General features: G+C 34.3%; 1 protein-coding gene and 1 long non-coding RNA gene across 2 annotated transcripts in view; one reads left to right on the forward strand and one right to left on the reverse strand.

Moving 5' to 3' along the window:
• LOC138715539 (uncharacterized) overlaps positions 1-17,947 on the reverse strand; it is a 171,754-nt gene that overhangs the window by 1,996 nt on the left and 151,811 nt on the right. The window lies entirely within an intron of this gene.
• Positions 13,557-15,109, forward strand: LOC138715538 (uncharacterized). Its single transcript, XR_011336397.1, has 2 exons — positions 13,557-13,981; positions 14,092-15,109. It is a non-coding gene; the product is annotated as an uncharacterized lncRNA (long non-coding RNA).

Below are 17,947 nucleotides of genomic sequence, written 5' to 3' on the forward strand. Positions count from 1 at the left end.
GACGGGGCCGCCTGTGCCTGTCCTTCAGTATCACCTCTTTCGGGTAGACCCCCAGAGGTGCCCTGCCTTTGTCCCCGGTCACGATGCAATAAATCCCGTAGCCTGTGCCCAGTAGAGAGCCTACACCGATCGATGTTATGGCGGTTGTCACCAGCCTCTCTGGCTTTACTATCTCCCGTATCTTTGCGTTTTGCGTAACGAATTTTAGTGCTGCTCTGAACATCTTGCCTTACTCAGAACGTATGTAACACAGCAACGGCATTGCTATTGTTGTCATGCATCGTCTCCATAGAGACCGCAGTTGTTGTTTCGCTAAGTATCGTTCATGTAGAAGCAGGCCTTCCCTTCCTCTTTTTTATAATACTTATTAGTGTTAATATGGGCCTATGTTTTGCCTGTGTTGTAGGCATCACAAAACTTGAATGTTATGAATCCATTAATATATTGCAACGTGTAACGGCTTCTATTCCCAGAGCAGGCCTACATATTAATGAGAAGTTTGTTACTCCGCGAAGCAGACTTGTTAAATTCAGTATATATCGATTTATTTTTTTAATTAATTATTTAATTAATTCGTTCATTTATTCCCACATCAATTCAATCATTTATTCAAAAGAAAACAAACAAGCAAGAATAAAACTCATCATCAAGCAAATTATAAAACAAAAATTGGACTTAAACAAAAAACTATATACTGAATAATTTCAAGGGAAAAATTGTTCCGGGACCGGGTATCGATCCCGGGACCTCTGGTTGAACGTACCAGCGCTCTGCCAACTGAGCTACCCGGGAACTCCACCCGACATCGTCTCAACTTTTCCCTTATATCCACACAACTCGCGTGGGCTGACGAAACGCCAGAGACCCACATCGAGTGCACACAAACTCTGTGTGACTTGAAATTGTGGTTTTCTGTTAACGTACACAGTGACGTATATATTATGCAAATCTAATCTTTCAGGTAAAGCTTCCTGTAAAGCAGATTTGAATAATAATTTTTCCCTTGAAATTATTCAAATCTGCTTTACAGGAAGCTTTACCTGAAAGTTTAGATTTGCAAACTATATACTATATAATAATGAGAAAAAAAAAAAGTAAAATCCGAATTTCTCCATACATTTTAACCATTCATAAACCTATTCATTCATTTATATTTTTATTTATTTTTATATTTTATTTTTCCATTTATATATTTATTCATACAGTTATTTATTTATTTATTTATTTATTTATTTATTTATTCATTCATCCATTTCAATATTTATTTATCCATTTACATATTTATTCATTCATTTGTCTATTTATTGACCCATTTATATATTTATTCATCCATTTAAATATTTATATATCAATCCATTCAAATATTTATTCATTAATTTATATATCTAGTCATCCATTTATATATTTATTCGTACGCTTAAATATTTACTCATCCATTTATATATTAATTTATCCATTTACAAATTTATTCATCCATTTATATGTTTGTTCAACCATTTATGTATTTATTCATCCATTTATATATTTGTTCATCCATTTAAATATTTATTCATCCATTAATATACTTGCTCATCCATTCATAAATTTATTCGCCCATTTATATATTTAATAAGCAATTTATATATTTATTAATGAATTCATATATTTATTCATCCATTTATTATTTAATCATCCATTTGTATATTTCTCATTCATTTATATATTTATTCATCCATTTATGTATTTTCTCATTAATTTATATATTTATTCATCCATTTATATATATTCAGCAATTCATATATTTAATAAACAACTTATATATATTTATTCATCCATTCATTATTTACTCATCTATTTATATATTTACTCATCCATTTATATAATTACCCATCCATTTATATATTTTCTCACCCATTTAAACATTTACTCGTCCATTTATTTATTTATTAATCCATTTATGATTTTATTGAGCATTTTATAAACTTAATAAGCAATTTATAAATTTATTAATGAATTATATGCTTACTAATCCATTTATATATTTACTTGCCCATTTATATATTTACTGGTCCATTTATGTATTTACTCATCCATTTATATATTTACTAACCCATTTATATACTTACTCGCCCATTTATATATTTACTCATCCATTTATATATTTACTCACCCATTTATGTATTTCCTCACCCATTTATGTATTTACTCATCCATTTATATATTTACTAAACCATTTATATATTTACTCGCCCATTTATATATTTACTCATCCATTTATGTATTTCCTCACCCATTTATGTATTTACTCATCCATTTATATATTTATTCGCCCATTTATGTATTTACTCGTCCATTTATATATTTACTCATCCATTTATATATTTACTTACACATTTATATTTTTACTCGTCCATTTATGTATTTACTCATCCATTTATATATTTACTCATCCATTTATATATTTACTTACAAAGGAACCCGAACGATCATTGCCGCCCTCACATAAGCCCGCCATCGGTCCCTATCCTGAGTAAGATTAATCCAGTCTCTACCATCATATTCCAACTCCCTCAAATCCATTTTAATATTATTCTCCCATCTACGTCTTTTTCCTTCCGGTCTCCAACTAACACGCTATATGCATTTCTGAATTCGCCCATACGTGCTACATGCCTTGCCCATCTCAAATGTCTGGATTTAATGTTCCTAATTATGTCAGGTGAAGAATAAAATGCGTGCAGTTCTGCATTGTGTAACTTTCTCCATTCTCCTGTAACTTCATCTCTCTTAGCGCCAAATATTTTCCTAAAAATCTTATTCTCAAACACCCTTAAACTCTGTTTTATGCAGAAACTTGTCCACGAACATTTCCTTAATACGGGGACGCAAAAAACCGATCTTCCTCTCGTTATAATAAATTCTCAAGAAAAAACCATCACAATATTACTCATATCATAATATTACCAATCTTTACACTGTACGTAATTTTAAATCTATATCTGTAATAGATACCTTCCTATTTTCCAAAAAGTCTTCTCATCAATATTCTTCTCAAAAGTTTATGTCAAATTTCGACTAGTGTCCCTGGAAATTATTGATCCTCTATTCTATCATACCAGCCTATTTACAGAAATTGGCATGGTTCATGCAATTGATTTCACATTATTTAAACATTTTAGCAGTCTTTTACATTTGATTACAAGAACCATTATCGTTGCTGGTTGTTTAATCTGTGTCTATATTTCAAGTAGGCACATTATATTTACAATTAATTTGGGATATTTTATTTATTATTATTATTATTATTATTATTAATATTATTATTATGGTAGATGTAACAACGCCTGAGATTTGCCAATGTATGTTTACAAAATTCAGTGCGGTTCTGCCGCATATCAACACTACAATCTGACAAGCAGATCGCCAGATCTCGCGGATTATGTAAATCTCGTCTCACGGCACTGCAGTGTGGCAAAGTCATCTTTCTCGTAACTAGTGAATTATTTATTTAAGGAAAGGAAGACAATCTTAACTTGATTTTTGAGTAGTTGCTCAAAATGTTCTCCATTACGTTATACAGTAGGTACAATCTTAACTTGATTTCTGAGTAGTTGCTCAAAATGTTCTCCATTACGTCATAGGTATAATATCTGGTAAACACAACGCACCACAGCAATCTCTTAGCTCGGTAAGAATGCCTATCGACAACTTAGGTCTAGATCACAACCTATCTAAGACACAATGCGTGGGTTTTGCTTAATCAGTTATTGCACTGCGCTGACAACACAATTGAAGACCTGATTGACAAAAATATCAAGTCCATTGAAGTAAATAGCTCAGGAGAGCAAGAAAACTACATAGGCTTGCCATAAATAGCATTGAAATATATATTTGTATGATTATAAAACACAGGCTTAGAGTCGAACTTAGGATATTCTATTCTATAGGATGATAGCCTATGCAAAATAACATATATGTTATGTAAAAAATTAAATTCGGTAAATTTTGGACTTGGGATATTTGTCAATTGAGGTACTCAGTTTTGCTAGCACTTTACATTGCCAACCCCAATCAGTCGGCTGTCTGAACTGTGTTGAGAAATACGTATTTCTAAACTTATTTAATGTTAGATACAACATCGCATTTTTCTCGTTGTAACGTACCTACTGAAAACGTCATGCGAGTTGTGTTTGCGCAAGTTTCATACATCAGAGGGACAGGACATGTTAAGCAATTGATCTGAAATTAAAGAAAGATGTCTCCTTTTCCTTAACTAATTAATTCACTAGTTACGCGAAAAATCAATTGCCAGACTGTAGTGCCATGAAACGAGAGCACATTATCCTCGGCAACTGGCGATCTGTTCGCAAGGCTGTAGAGACGGCCTGTTGCTTAGTTTTGACTTGTCCTGTATTATTCATAGCTAACCATATTATTAATTCTAGAGCATTTAACTCTTGAGTTATTGAATAATATTCCACGTAAAAGTTTTGCGTCCTGAGCTTTGGCATAGGAAGAATTGGCTGTTGCTACACGACAACGCCCCTGCACATCGCTCCATCCTTGTCCAAGAGGAACTTGCAAGGCAACAGGTCGCTGTTTTGCCACACCCTCCGTACTCACCTGATCTCGCACCATGCGATTTTTTTTCTCTTTCCCCTCAAGAAATCAATCCTACGTGGGCGTAATTTTTATGCGGCCGAAAAGGTCATGACTGCCACAAGAGAAGCCATACGGCATCTTCCTGCCAACATCTTTCAGCAGTGCTTCCAGCAGCTACACCAACGTTGGCAGACGTGCATAGCGGCCAACGGCGACTATATTGAGGGAGGATGTCGATCTGTTTAAGTGTACGCCGTATCACGCGGCATCTTCTGAGACATCCAGATTCTTGTGGGTGCCTACCCTTGAGGCGTCAGTGTCAGAACTTAATGACTGTACCACGTATTAATGATATTTAAAGCTTGTATTTGCTGCTCGTTTTATGTAAACAACAGTATTATCATGGATCGCTCCTGCATTAGAACAGAGCATCTGTACCGGTATGACTGTATCCGCTTGAGCTGTATTGTGTACTTCTAAACACCCTTCTTCCACCTTGAGCTGTACTGTGTACTTCTAAACCCCCTCCTCCCTGCTGGAGCTGTACTGTGTACTTATAAACCCTCTCGTCCCCATCCAGCATCGTTTCAAAACGTCTAATATTGTAAATTTTAATAATTAGTCAAATATTGCAATTAGAAAAAATTGTAAGGACATTTTTACTTCCTTATGACATGAATACTCATGAGTTAAAATAATGGCACTTATACTCCTTATACACACAGCAAGTCTACCTCGACAATTGCAAAGAGGTGAATGACTTTTGGGAAGACTCCAAAACACTGGTAGAATAACATAATTAATATGTCCCATACATGGAGAGGTGGTGGTAGTGATGACGATGTTCTACTGATAATTACGATAATGATAAAGTAGCCCTATTAAGTTGTTTTGTATTTAACTTCTCAAAGCAGTCGAACATGACCTCTATCCCATGAACTTGTATATAGCTAGTGTGGTAGTAGCTAATGAAATTATGAAAAAATGAGATTGTTAAATATGTATTGTATTGATTAAGGCTGGTTGAGTGGAAGAGAAGGCCTTATGGCCTTAACTCTGCCAGCGAAAATAAAACAGTATTATTATTATTATTATTATTATTATTATTATTATTATTATTATTATTATTATTATTAAACCGTTACTCCACAGTGTGGACGAGTCTGAATAATAAATTCAAAATGTTGTTCATAAGTATTAATCTTTGAGCAGTGCAAATTAAAATTTCGTAAAAAGAAATAAAAGTTTCTCTTGAACACCAATATCTACACAAAATTTAGTTTAAACTTACGATCTACTGACATAGAAGCGCTTGAAATAAAAATTTTGCTTTGAACAGCTGAAAAGCCACGGCATAGCTCAGGCGGTAGCGCCTCTCCCTGCTGATCTGGAGTTGCGCTTGAGCGTGGGTTCGATTTCTGCTTGGGCTGATTACTGAGGTTTTCTCTAACAGTAAGGTGAATGTCAGGTAATCTATTGCGAATCCTTGGCCTCCTCTCGCGAAATATCATCTCGATACCACCAATCCCATCGACGCTAAATAACCTAGTTGTTGATATAGAGTCGTTAAATAATAAAATAAAAAGAAGCGGCAGAAATGTCGTATTGCGCGAATTTTGGTATTTCTATTAATTATAAAAAATTAGTTTAATTAAATTTTGTAGAAAGTATTCGTTCCTTTTTTTCCCCTAAGTTTGCCGTTAAATTAGTTCACGACTTTGACGTTGTATATTGTACCAATCGTACTTCTCTGACTTCTTTATGATCTCTTCGTTCTTTTTATTTGCAAATACATTTCTGTAGAAGATTTTTCAATGATTCCTTTGAATGATCAACTAGGATTTTACACATTCAAGTGATGTTGACGATTTCTGTGATCTCCACAAATTATTATTAATTATCGAAAATTCCTCTTCTACGGAAGCATTGGTTCCAGAAAATGACAAAAACGATGTTTGTAGCACAATAATTCGTTATTTAAAACATATTTGTCATTTATATTCTACATTTTTTGATGCATAAAATAAGTTAGCGTGCATACATGTTGGTGTAAAGATAATCACTTTAACAAGTTTCTTAAAATATGATCATTTGGTCTAGGGGTCATCCGTTTTTTGTGCAAGGATAATTCGTTTAACATCTTTCCATATTAGCCTTGAATACATTATTTAATAAGTCACTCCAAACCAAAACGAATATTGCGCAAATTGTCTATGAAGATAATATTTTGTGCTGGTCTCATTGTGCATCATTGTTTACGTAATTAAAAACCAAGTGAAAATACGTTTAATTTTCAATATATCTTAGCGCAAGGAGCACTTCAATGTTTTATTTAATACACCAAGAAACCATAATTAAGAACAAATAGACATAATTTATTCATATTTTCGCTTGCCATGTAAATGTGTGTATATCTAATGCCTACCCACTTCACTTGCATGATTCGGGTTCCTCATATTGCGGATAGATGGCAGGACTGTGACGCATTTTCAAGTTGCACACCATTTCGACAGACCACATTATGCATGATATGTATCTGTGAAGAGTTATATAATGTACTAGGGTGAGTGTATGTGTAAGTGTAGTGTAGGGAATGGGCGAGGATGATGACTTGTCATGTAAGTAAAATAATATATTCATTCATTCATTCATTCATTCATTGTTCTGCCTAAGGGCAAGTCTTTCGCTGCAAACTCAGTTTTCTCCAATCTTTCCTGTTTTCTGCCTTCCTCTTAATCTCCGCATATGATCAATAATAATAATAATAATAATAATAATAATAATACTTTATTGCCAGAACAAAGATACAAATTGCTTTTTTATATAAAACACTCTAGCACCCCCAGAAAAAGTTACATACTAGTGCTTAAGGGATATTCCACATAATGTTAAGAGATTTTATTAAATAACAGAGTAAAAAGTAAAAGAAGAAGAAAAAACACAGATATCACAATAATTGAACTTCAAATTTTCTCTCTAAACATCATTTTCAATTGATTTTTTGAAATAAGGCTTATTAGCAAATTTTGTATTTGGGAACTTATCTATTATCATGTTATAAAGCCTTGGACCGAAGTTGCTACTGTGAGTATATGCTACAGTTGTGGTACATTTAGGAACTGTCAAGCATATGTTGTCTGATCTTTTGGTTTTATATTTATGTGAATATGAATTAAATATTTTTCGGTTTTTATGTACGAAATTCAATAATACATTGTTATAAATTTGATGGAAGTCAAATACTTTAAATTCTGAATACAGCAGCTATGAAGGATAATCAAGAGGTTTATTAAGGCATATTTTTATTATTCTTTTCTGTAGCAGAGTTATTAGCATGAAGAAGGTACTATAAGCACTACCCCATCCTATGATGCCATATTGTAATATACTGTATCTTGTACTAATGCGAGGTAAATCAGTCGTAAAGTATGGACAGTCAAGTAAATTCGTAGGATATGTCATCTATCATCTGATATCTTCTTCCGCCTCGAACTCTTCTCCCTTTCACCATTACTTCCAGAGCATCCTTCAGTAGGAAGTTTCTTCTCACCCAGTGACCCAACCAATATAATATATCTAATAATCGTAACAGTGCATAAAAGTGGAAATTGTGTGTTCGAGCTTATAACATCGTTACATTAACACAAATCAGACATCAGTCCTGTGTGTGGTGTGTAGAAATACTCTATAATATATTTGCCGCGTGTATATAAATGATATGTGCCACGTATATTATAGTAAAATTATTTCATTTCTCAAATTCATTTGATCATTAAATAATGAAACGCAAATTATGGCACGTCAGTTCTGTATGTGGTGTGGGCGGATAATGAAGTTTCAATCTCCTATTTATTTAAACCATCTCCCATGTGTCGTCTTGCCTTATTTGAATTATGTGGTCCGTTCCGTCATCGATTTGTTGGAACATATGAGACTTTTACTAGTAGAATGGCTCCCTAGCCCTGCGGTGAACATAGCGCAAGACCGCCACTTAACATAAATGAAATACTAAACGTAGGGCGCAATACCGGAAAGATAAGTTACACATTCTTTTCGCAGTTCTGCCCACTATTGCTACAGCTTTCGCCCCCACTGCAGGGGTTGAGACGCCCCCTGTCGTGCATAGGTTCGCTGTTGCCAGAGTCCAACAAGTGCGACCTGTTACATAACTTCTGTAAGATTTCTTTAAACAAACTCAACACTAGGGACGGGATTTTTAGTTTTTTAAAAAGACCACTTTAGGTTTTTGGTATAGGTGAAATAGGTTTTCCTAGGTTTATGTCCAACCTGTGAAAGGGTCGCAAAAACTGCCAGATCGTTAAAAATGTATCATTACAGTTACTTAAAAAATATTTATTTATTTATTTATTTATTTATTTATTAAAACAACATGGACCACGAAAATGATCTTTTCAAGAACCAAACTGTTTATCAAAATTTGTAAGATTCGAAATTTTTGTTTCTTCCCTTTTAACATTATTTGTAATTTGAATAAATTATTGTAACAATTAACCAGAGATTGTAGGAATAAAACAAATGAATTACAGAAGAAAACAAAACATTTGAGGTTAAGGTTATAGGCCTAATAATTTTATTGACTATTTCCATTAACTCTTATTTGTAATAACTACTGTTACAATTGTTATAATTAAAAACTTTTTCATGTTGAGAGTTAGACGTTAGCGTTTCATTGCTGATATTTTCTTGAAGTGAATATACATGTGTACAGGTTTACTATCGAAGCAGAGATGATGGTAAAAAAAATGAACTTAGGATAAATAAATGAACGTAAGAGAAATAAATTATCGGTTATTAACTTTAGAGCACCATGATATGTACTATCAGTACAATAAGATTCTCATAGGTCAATGGAGTGTCAATGAGCTGGTTGATTGGCTGTATCTCGCTTGTTTGGACTTATCACGTTAATACTGCAAAACTCACGATTACAAATCAAACAAGTGGTCGCATAGGTCTCTAGCTGCTCTCGATGCCGAGATATTACTGAGAGTCAGCGTGACACGGCTAATTTTGTACTCAATTTCGGCGTCCTCATGCCCGTACCGAGGAGAAGTGACGTCATTGAGAGTGGTCACGAAAGTTAAACACGGTGATTCACGAGGATTTACCGTCCTGTACGGAGCTTATTTCTCAAGACATTTTGAGCAAAAAAATCACATGAACATAGTTCCTATTCTCACTATTTTCAGAGTTTCACTAATTTAAAGTTGTTTGTAAAATACGTTTTTTCTTTAGTTTGAACGTAAAATAATAATATAATTAGAGAATGAACCATTCAAAAATATAATTTCTTTAATAGGCAAGTATTATGAAGCTAAAAATGTGCTGTGAACTCCTTAGTTGCTTCGTACAGACATCTTTTTCTTTTTTTAACTAGAAAATTACATTATTCTTATGCACTTATCACAACATTTATTACAAATCACACCACTTCCACCGACTTAATTATTTGCAGTTCCATTTTGCATCCTAATTTACAGTCTTGGAGAGTTTACAAAACATTTAAAAAACTGTCGCCGTCCGCTTGAGTACACTTGGCCGCACGCTTGTGAACGGCACTCGTCACGCTACGTCACTGCATACGGCTATCTTTGATTTCCGTAGCGCTCGCGCTGGCTTCTGACTACACGCTGACCAAGATCACGCGTTCACAGCAATGCGTTCCAATAACGAAACGTAACTCTGTAAATATTGAGAATAGGACCCATGTTTATATGACATTTTTTGCTCAGAATTTCTTCGGAAATAAGCTCCGTAAATGACGGTAAATCCTCGTGAATCACCCTGTATTGGTTCATGGTCTAACTACTAATAACATTAGCATTTGGATGTAGTTCATAGTATTGTTACAATAAGCATTTGAAATTCTGCCATTTTTGTTTCATCACGGACCCCGGAACAGGTGCTCATACTCGGTGCGAGGAAAGATGCATTCTACGTAAAAAATGGGCTATAAATACTTTCCTTGAAACCTTTTTCAGGGACAGGATTATTTGAGGTACATTCCGCATAACTACTACTACACAGGTCTCCCAGCTCTATTTCTCTTCCGCGGGGAGCGATGCTAAGAATTTTATCACTCTAAAATCCAACACTCCGGCTGGGTTTGAACCTGCAAAAGCCGCTAGCATGGTAACCACTGTACCGCCGAGAAAGGAACTAAAGGAAAGAGGCAGACGAAAGAGGTAGGTCTGGTATATGCCGCTTGGTCGAGCTATTTACAGGGATGGCCAGCACTGATTCAATAGATAGAGGGAAGAGAACTTATTAAAACTGTATCTACGTTAATTTTTAGATTTGTCTGAGAAGTATAAGTGCATTAAATTATAAGAATGTAAGTTTTAATTTTAATGCTAATTTTTTCACAAATTTGTTATTCTTCTATTCAAAAGGAATATTTTCTCAACTTTTTTTTTATATATAAGTGAAATTTTCAGTTATAGGCCTATTTATTTCGTAGCCTTACAGGTACTGAAACAATGTTTTCGTAAATCTAATATATTGTAAATACGTATTACTGCAGATAGTGTATTGAAAATTTTGAAAATATTCGCATGGAAAATGTTTGTAAGGAAATGAATTAACAAAGCAACTACTGTTACATCATAAAAAAAAGATCCATACGAGCCCATGTGTTGTAAAAGTGTCAGCTCTACAGCTTCAGCAGGGTTCGAGAAAATAATTTAATATTCTGATGAAAGGAAGTTGCTCACCAATATCACCTTAAGCCTTGGTTTTTCTGAACTGACGTATGCGACGTGCGAGGCCCGCCTCGCACAAAACTGGACTACATGAGAGATAGTGAGTGGTTTCTATGGCTGCGAGGTGCGCGATCTGCGGAGGTTCGCAGAGAGGCCTCGCAGCACAGTATAGAGAACATACAGTAGGGACATATAAGCTGTTTCGTGGGAACAAATTCTGAGTGCGCATGTCACAAAACCGGGTGTATTATCTGAAACCTCCACCAGATGGATCTGCATGTACGATAGTGCTGGCATAATTTAATATTAACTGAAAACATTACATTACTCATCTTTTAACAATTTGAAAGACATAAGGCAAAGGAATGGCAATATAACCATAATAATAATTACTTCCGTATGCAATCATCATGAAAATATTCACTAATTGACGCTAACGTTCAAGTCACTGTTTGAGGCTTATGTTGGTAGAATTGATCCAAGTACAACGTAGTACATCATGGCGTCCGTTGCGGTGAAGTGCGAACATGAACGTCAACAATAAGTATTTTGCCTTCCTAGCGACATAATATTGATAGATAATGATAATGGCTAAGAGCACAAAGATTGTATGTACAAAAAGAATGTAAAAAAAGTGTGTGTTATTGGTACTGCCTGATTTGTCTTGGTGTAACTTACTCTTCATCGCAAACTGAAACCGTTAAATTCGGAGTTGCGCTTGGGTGTGGGTTCGATCCCCGCTTGGACTGATTACCTTGTTGGGTTTTTTCTGAGGTTTCCGTACTGCAACGCGAATTCAGGTAATAAATGGCGAATTCTTGTCTTCGTCTTGTCAAATGCCACCTCGCTATCACCAATCCCATCGATGCTAAAAAAACCTAGTAGTTGAAACAGCGTCGTTAAATAACTTCAAAAACACTCTTCATAAAAACTACAGAGCATTGTGACAAGATAAAACCCATTTCGCCACTTCACAACATTTGTTTTTCATTGACATACAACCTTTGTATTCTTACTCACTGCTGTCTAATAATGAAACGAAATTAACCTAAGCTACATTATTTCCCGATTATCTCTGATCACAGGTATTAAGTGGCAGCAATCTCAAAGAAAATGGATACTCAGAAAACAACAACACGAGGTGGTATTTGCGCTGTGAAATTTTGTTGCAATAATAAAAGGAACCTAAGTCAAAATATAAGCTTATTTCGTTTTCCAAAAGACAGAGATAGGTAAGTACAATGAGATGATCACATATCTTAAAAAAATTACGAACTTCTTCTTCACTCAAAAAAAAAAAAAAAAAAAAAAAAAAGAAGAAAAAATTCTGATACATACTCAGTTTAATTTCAGATGTAAAATATGGGTTCAAGCATGTGGCTGTGAACACTTATTCCGGATTATGAGGGATCTTAATGGCTCAATGTATAGGGTATGCAGTTTACATTTTCCACAAGAAATGATTACAAAAAAAGGCACTTCCAAAGTATCCCGATTAACTGCAGATGCTGTTCCAGTGCTAAACATACCTGAATTTCGAAATAATTCAGTACAACATGCACGTTCAGGTTAGTATTAATTTTTGGCAATTGTGAAAGTTTTAACAAAGATGCCAGTGAAAACAATTCCATTTCTGTGAGTTAACCTAAATAACAATTAATTCATCTCTTATTTCTAGATGGAGGACCGCATACTGGCCCATTCCACATTGTACCAGAATTTCAAGAGAGTGCAGTACAACCTACACGTTCTGGTTAGTATAAATTTTTGGCAATTGTGAAAGTTTTAACAAAGATGCCAGTGAAAACAATTCCATTTCTGTGAGTTAACCTAAATAACAATTAATTCATCTCTTATTTCTAGATGGAGGACCGCATACTGGCCCATTCCACATTGTACCAGAATTTCAAGAGAGTGCAGTACAACCTACACGTTCTGGTTAGTATAAATTTTTGGCAATTGTGAAAGTTTTTACAAAGATGCCGGTGAAAACAATTCCATTTCTGTGAGTTAACCTAAATAACAATTAATTCATCTCTTATTTCTAGATGGAGGACCGCATACTGCCCCATTCCGCATTGTACCAGAATTTCAAGAGAGTGCAGTACAACCTACACGTTCTGGTCAGTATATATTTTTGGCAATTGTGAAAGTTTTAACAAAGATGCCAGTGAAAACAATTCCATGTCTGTGAGTTAACCTAAATAACAATTAATTCATCTCTTATTTCTAGATGGAGGACCGCATACTGGCCCATTCCGCATTGTACCAGAATTTCAAGAGAGTGCAGTACAACCTACACGTTCTGGTTAGTATAAATTTTTGGCAATTGTGAAAGTTTTTACAAAGATGCCGGTGAAAACAATTCCATTTCTGTGAGTTAACCTAAATAACAATTAATTCATCTCTTATTTCTAGATGGAGGACCGCATACTGGCCCATTCCGCATTGTACCAGAATTTCAAGAGAGTGCAGTACAACCTACACGTTCTGGTTAGTATAAATTTTTGGCAATTGTGAAAGTTTTTACAAAGATGCCGGTGAAAACAATTCCATTTCTGTGAGTTAACCTAAATAACAATTAATTCATCTCTTATTTCTAGATGGAGGACCGCATACTGCCCCATTCCGCATTGTACCAGAATTTCAAGAGAGTGCAGTACAACCTACACGTTCTGGTCAGTATATATTTTTGGCAATTGTGAAAGTTTTAACAAAGATGCCAGTGAAAACAATTCCATTTCTGTGAGTTAACCTAAATAACAATTAATTCATCTCTTATTTCTAGATGGAGGACCGCATACTGCCCCATTCCGCATTGTACCAGAATTTCAAGAGAGTGCAGTACTCGTCTACTGGAATGAACAGATATTTGTTTTCTGACACTATAATAAGCCTCTCCAACAGTGCTATAGCTTTGAATGTCGACAAAAGAAGTAATAAAGGGGAAGATGATTCTTAAAATGTCCAAGATATAAAAATGACAATGAAATAAAAAGAAACCGTTATGGAAAGCCACAAGTCGAGATATTTCACTTCGGCTGCGGCCTATTAAATCATGGAAAAGAAGAATCTTGTTGATAGTAGTCGATGAAAATTTCTCTTAGAGGTAGTGTTACAGAAGATTATAAATATGGTGATAAAAAAAACAAATCATTCACTGTCACAAAACACCTTAACAGGATTAGCAAGCAAAGCAGTATTATGAGAGAATCAGTACATGTATCAAAACCTAAAAGAGATTTAACTGAAATGTATAATAAAATTATTATTAGTATTTATCTTGTATGTAGAGAAGTTTCCATGGTGTGTTTTCTGGCCTGTATGCAATATTACATTATAATTTTTGAAAGAAGATGCAGTCTTGTGTGTATTTATATTTTCATATGTTAGCGCGATGTATTTTTTTGTGTTCTTGTGTGGTGTTTGTTTCTTGTGGTCATAGTATTAATAGTGGTAATGTTTCGTCTTTTTTTTATGATGTAGTCTGTTATGTTGAAGTGTATCCATTCTCTTATGCTGTGTATTTGATAATGTAAATTTCCTCATTGTTGGGTCATTTGTATGTTGATTAATTTGTATACCATGGACCAAAATGCTGCACGTTTGTGTTCTATTGGATAATTAGATGTGTTGTGGATTCCCTATAAAACTGTCAGCACTTGTTTAATGAAGTATTTCATTTCAATGATGAACATTGAAACTGTCGTATGTATTTTGGTATTAGTACTGTAATTGTGTTTTGGATACATAGTTATGTGTTATAATAGTTGAAGTAAATAATTACTATCATACATCAACCCCTATCAACATCTATGGATTGTAACATATACCTGAAAATTCACTTCCTTCACTCCCATCTTGACTTTTTCCCCGAGAATTATGACGATTTCAGTGATGAGCATGATGAGCGCTTTCATCAAGAAATTTCAACTACGGAGAAAAAGAAAATACCAAGGACAGTGGAGTACCAATATGCTAACAGACTATTGTTGAACTTTATCTCGTGATTTACTTCATGTCCAGTATAAAAGAAAATGCAGAAAAAGAAAGCTGTAATCTTCTAAACAGTGAATATTTAACCTTATTATTATTATATAAAGCAGTATTTTGAATAGATATAAATTCTAAAATTTCTCAAAAACCGTAAGCAACAACGGTTTTTGTCATTTTCGTATTCAGGAGGCTCAAATTATATAAAAAAAACATGTATCACATGATCAGCGCAGAAAAAAAAAGTTAAAATTTGTTCGCAGTGTTATTAGGCCCACTTTGTACACCCAGGTAGTTAGGCCTACAATTCTGCAATGCTTGGGGAAAGTGGCATTAGTTTCCACAAACATTTTGTAATAATTTATTGACAATTTACGGAACATCTGCTCGCTTGGGAAAAGAGACACAAGTATTTCTCCCATTACAATAATTCATACAGAATAAAATCAAATCGACATAAACCAGTGTAAAGACAGTTTCCCTGGTGTATGTGTTTTGCAACATATGATCCAAGACGAAATGCAATGGATATGAAGATACAGAATAAAACATAAGCACTTAGCTAAAAGTTTATTTCAGTTGATGAACACTGAAATTGTCGTGTGTATTTTGGTATTATTACTGTAAATTGTGTTTTGGACTAAATATTATGTAGTTACATATAATAGTTAAGGTAGATAATTATTAGGCCCACTTTGTATATCTAGGTACGTAGTTTGGCCTACAATCAGGTACTGGTATACAGTGAACATACATTTTTAATTGCTACAAGCTACCCGAATTCTTGTTTATTTATTGAATGTTTCCCTGGTGTATGTATTTTACAACATAGTGTGATCCAAGAAAAAATGCAATGGATATTGTGATACAGAATAAAACAACACGCACTTCGCTAATAGTATATTATTTTATTTCAATCATGAACACTGGAATTTTATATGTAACTTGAAAAGAAAAAGTAAATTTTCATTAGACGTACATTATAAAACAAATATCGCTATATAACGAAGGAGTACAACAGTTATTACATATGAAAGTTTAACCACAATAGTTTAACATGTCTAAATGTGATCTGAACAGCTGAACGTTAGCTCAGCTGTCAGCTCTGCCGATACTAGCGACATAGTTGGATTCATTGAGAACTAGACCTTGCTGAGCTCGATTTTAGTACCAACAACATCAAAGGTGCCGACAAGAATTGTCCCTACTGTATGTTCTCTATACTGTGCTCGCAGCGTCGTCTCGGACCGAATCGCGCAGCCGGATTTGTGCGACGCGTGAACTGCGATGCTTCAGCAAATTTCTTTGCATCTAGAGGGAAGAAAGAATGATGGGTTGTATAGGAGAGATGTAGATTGGATTATTTTTACATTGCTTAATTGTAAATGAATTCACAACGTTTCGGAGAATGGTTTTATCTTCGTCATAGGTGAAAAAAGGAGAGTGAGAAGTTGAAGATCAATATGAGAGTTCACATAAACAGATAAATGAAGAAAATAATGAAGTATATAGGAAAATGAAATTATTATAATTTAGATATGTTGAGTAGAGAAAAACTCCATTCACGTCCATGTCGTGGTTCCCGGGGCAGTGTAATCTGTGGTTAAACTGAACAACAAATTTTTACTTTTTATCTTGCTCCAAAACAAAAATAGGTGAATATTACTAATATGTGTACCCTAAATCTGAATTTAAAATCCAAATTGCCCCATCACGTACTATTTTCTGCGGAAAATGAATTGATTTTTTTTATGAAAAATTTCTTGTTTTTAATTTTTCACTGCTTCTGGTAAAATAACAACACACTTTGGATTCACAACGCCTCAAAATACTTGAAAAATGTGTACTGGATACAAACATGATGTTATATAGTTTAAAACAGAACAAAAATAAAAAATATTTCATGCATATGAGAAAAATTTCGGAATTTGAATTTACATTAAACGAAAGTTCTGAATCACTTCTGCTTATAACTAGACCCGGTACTGTCTTTTACAACGAACCAACAATAGTTTCCAAGCATCCTGGATGATGATCTTCCTTTATATCGTCTTTCCATTTCAGATAATTCTTGATGTACTCTTTTCCCATGCTTATCGCTTACCGCTCCAAGGTTAGGGGAAAAGAAATTCAAATGAGAATGTAAAAAGTGTATTTTGAGAGACATATTACACCCTATTTTCTCATAAGCACGTGGCATGGTTTCCACAATAAGTGCTATGTAATTGTCTGCCATAGAATTTCCAAGGAAATTTCAGTATACATCTTTGAAAGCGCATCATGCCATTTTTCTGTAATGGAAAGTTTTTCCTCAAACAAAGAGTCAGCCATAACTTTGTGAATTTGTGGACCGATGAAAATGCCCTCTTTTAATTTGCTTTCACTCAAACCGTTAAACTTTTCTTTTAAATAGTGAAAACCACACCCTTGTTTATTCATTGCGTATACCTCACGTTGAACTGTTCTGAAATTTACTGAAAGAAGGGACCAATGTCTGTTTATTTATGAGTACAAAATAAAATGCCAACAACCACAAGAAACCGGAAATAAGTTATAAATTCATAAAATGCATTAGCTTTAGTTTCGGTTTACAACCTCCAACCCGCGCCAGATGTTTCCTAGGACAACGCTTATCGAAAAGTGAAATCATA

Source organism: Periplaneta americana, chromosome 15 (genome assembly GCF_040183065.1).
Source record: "Periplaneta americana isolate PAMFEO1 chromosome 15, P.americana_PAMFEO1_priV1, whole genome shotgun sequence".
Taxonomy (NCBI): domain Eukaryota; kingdom Metazoa; phylum Arthropoda; class Insecta; order Blattodea; family Blattidae; genus Periplaneta; species Periplaneta americana.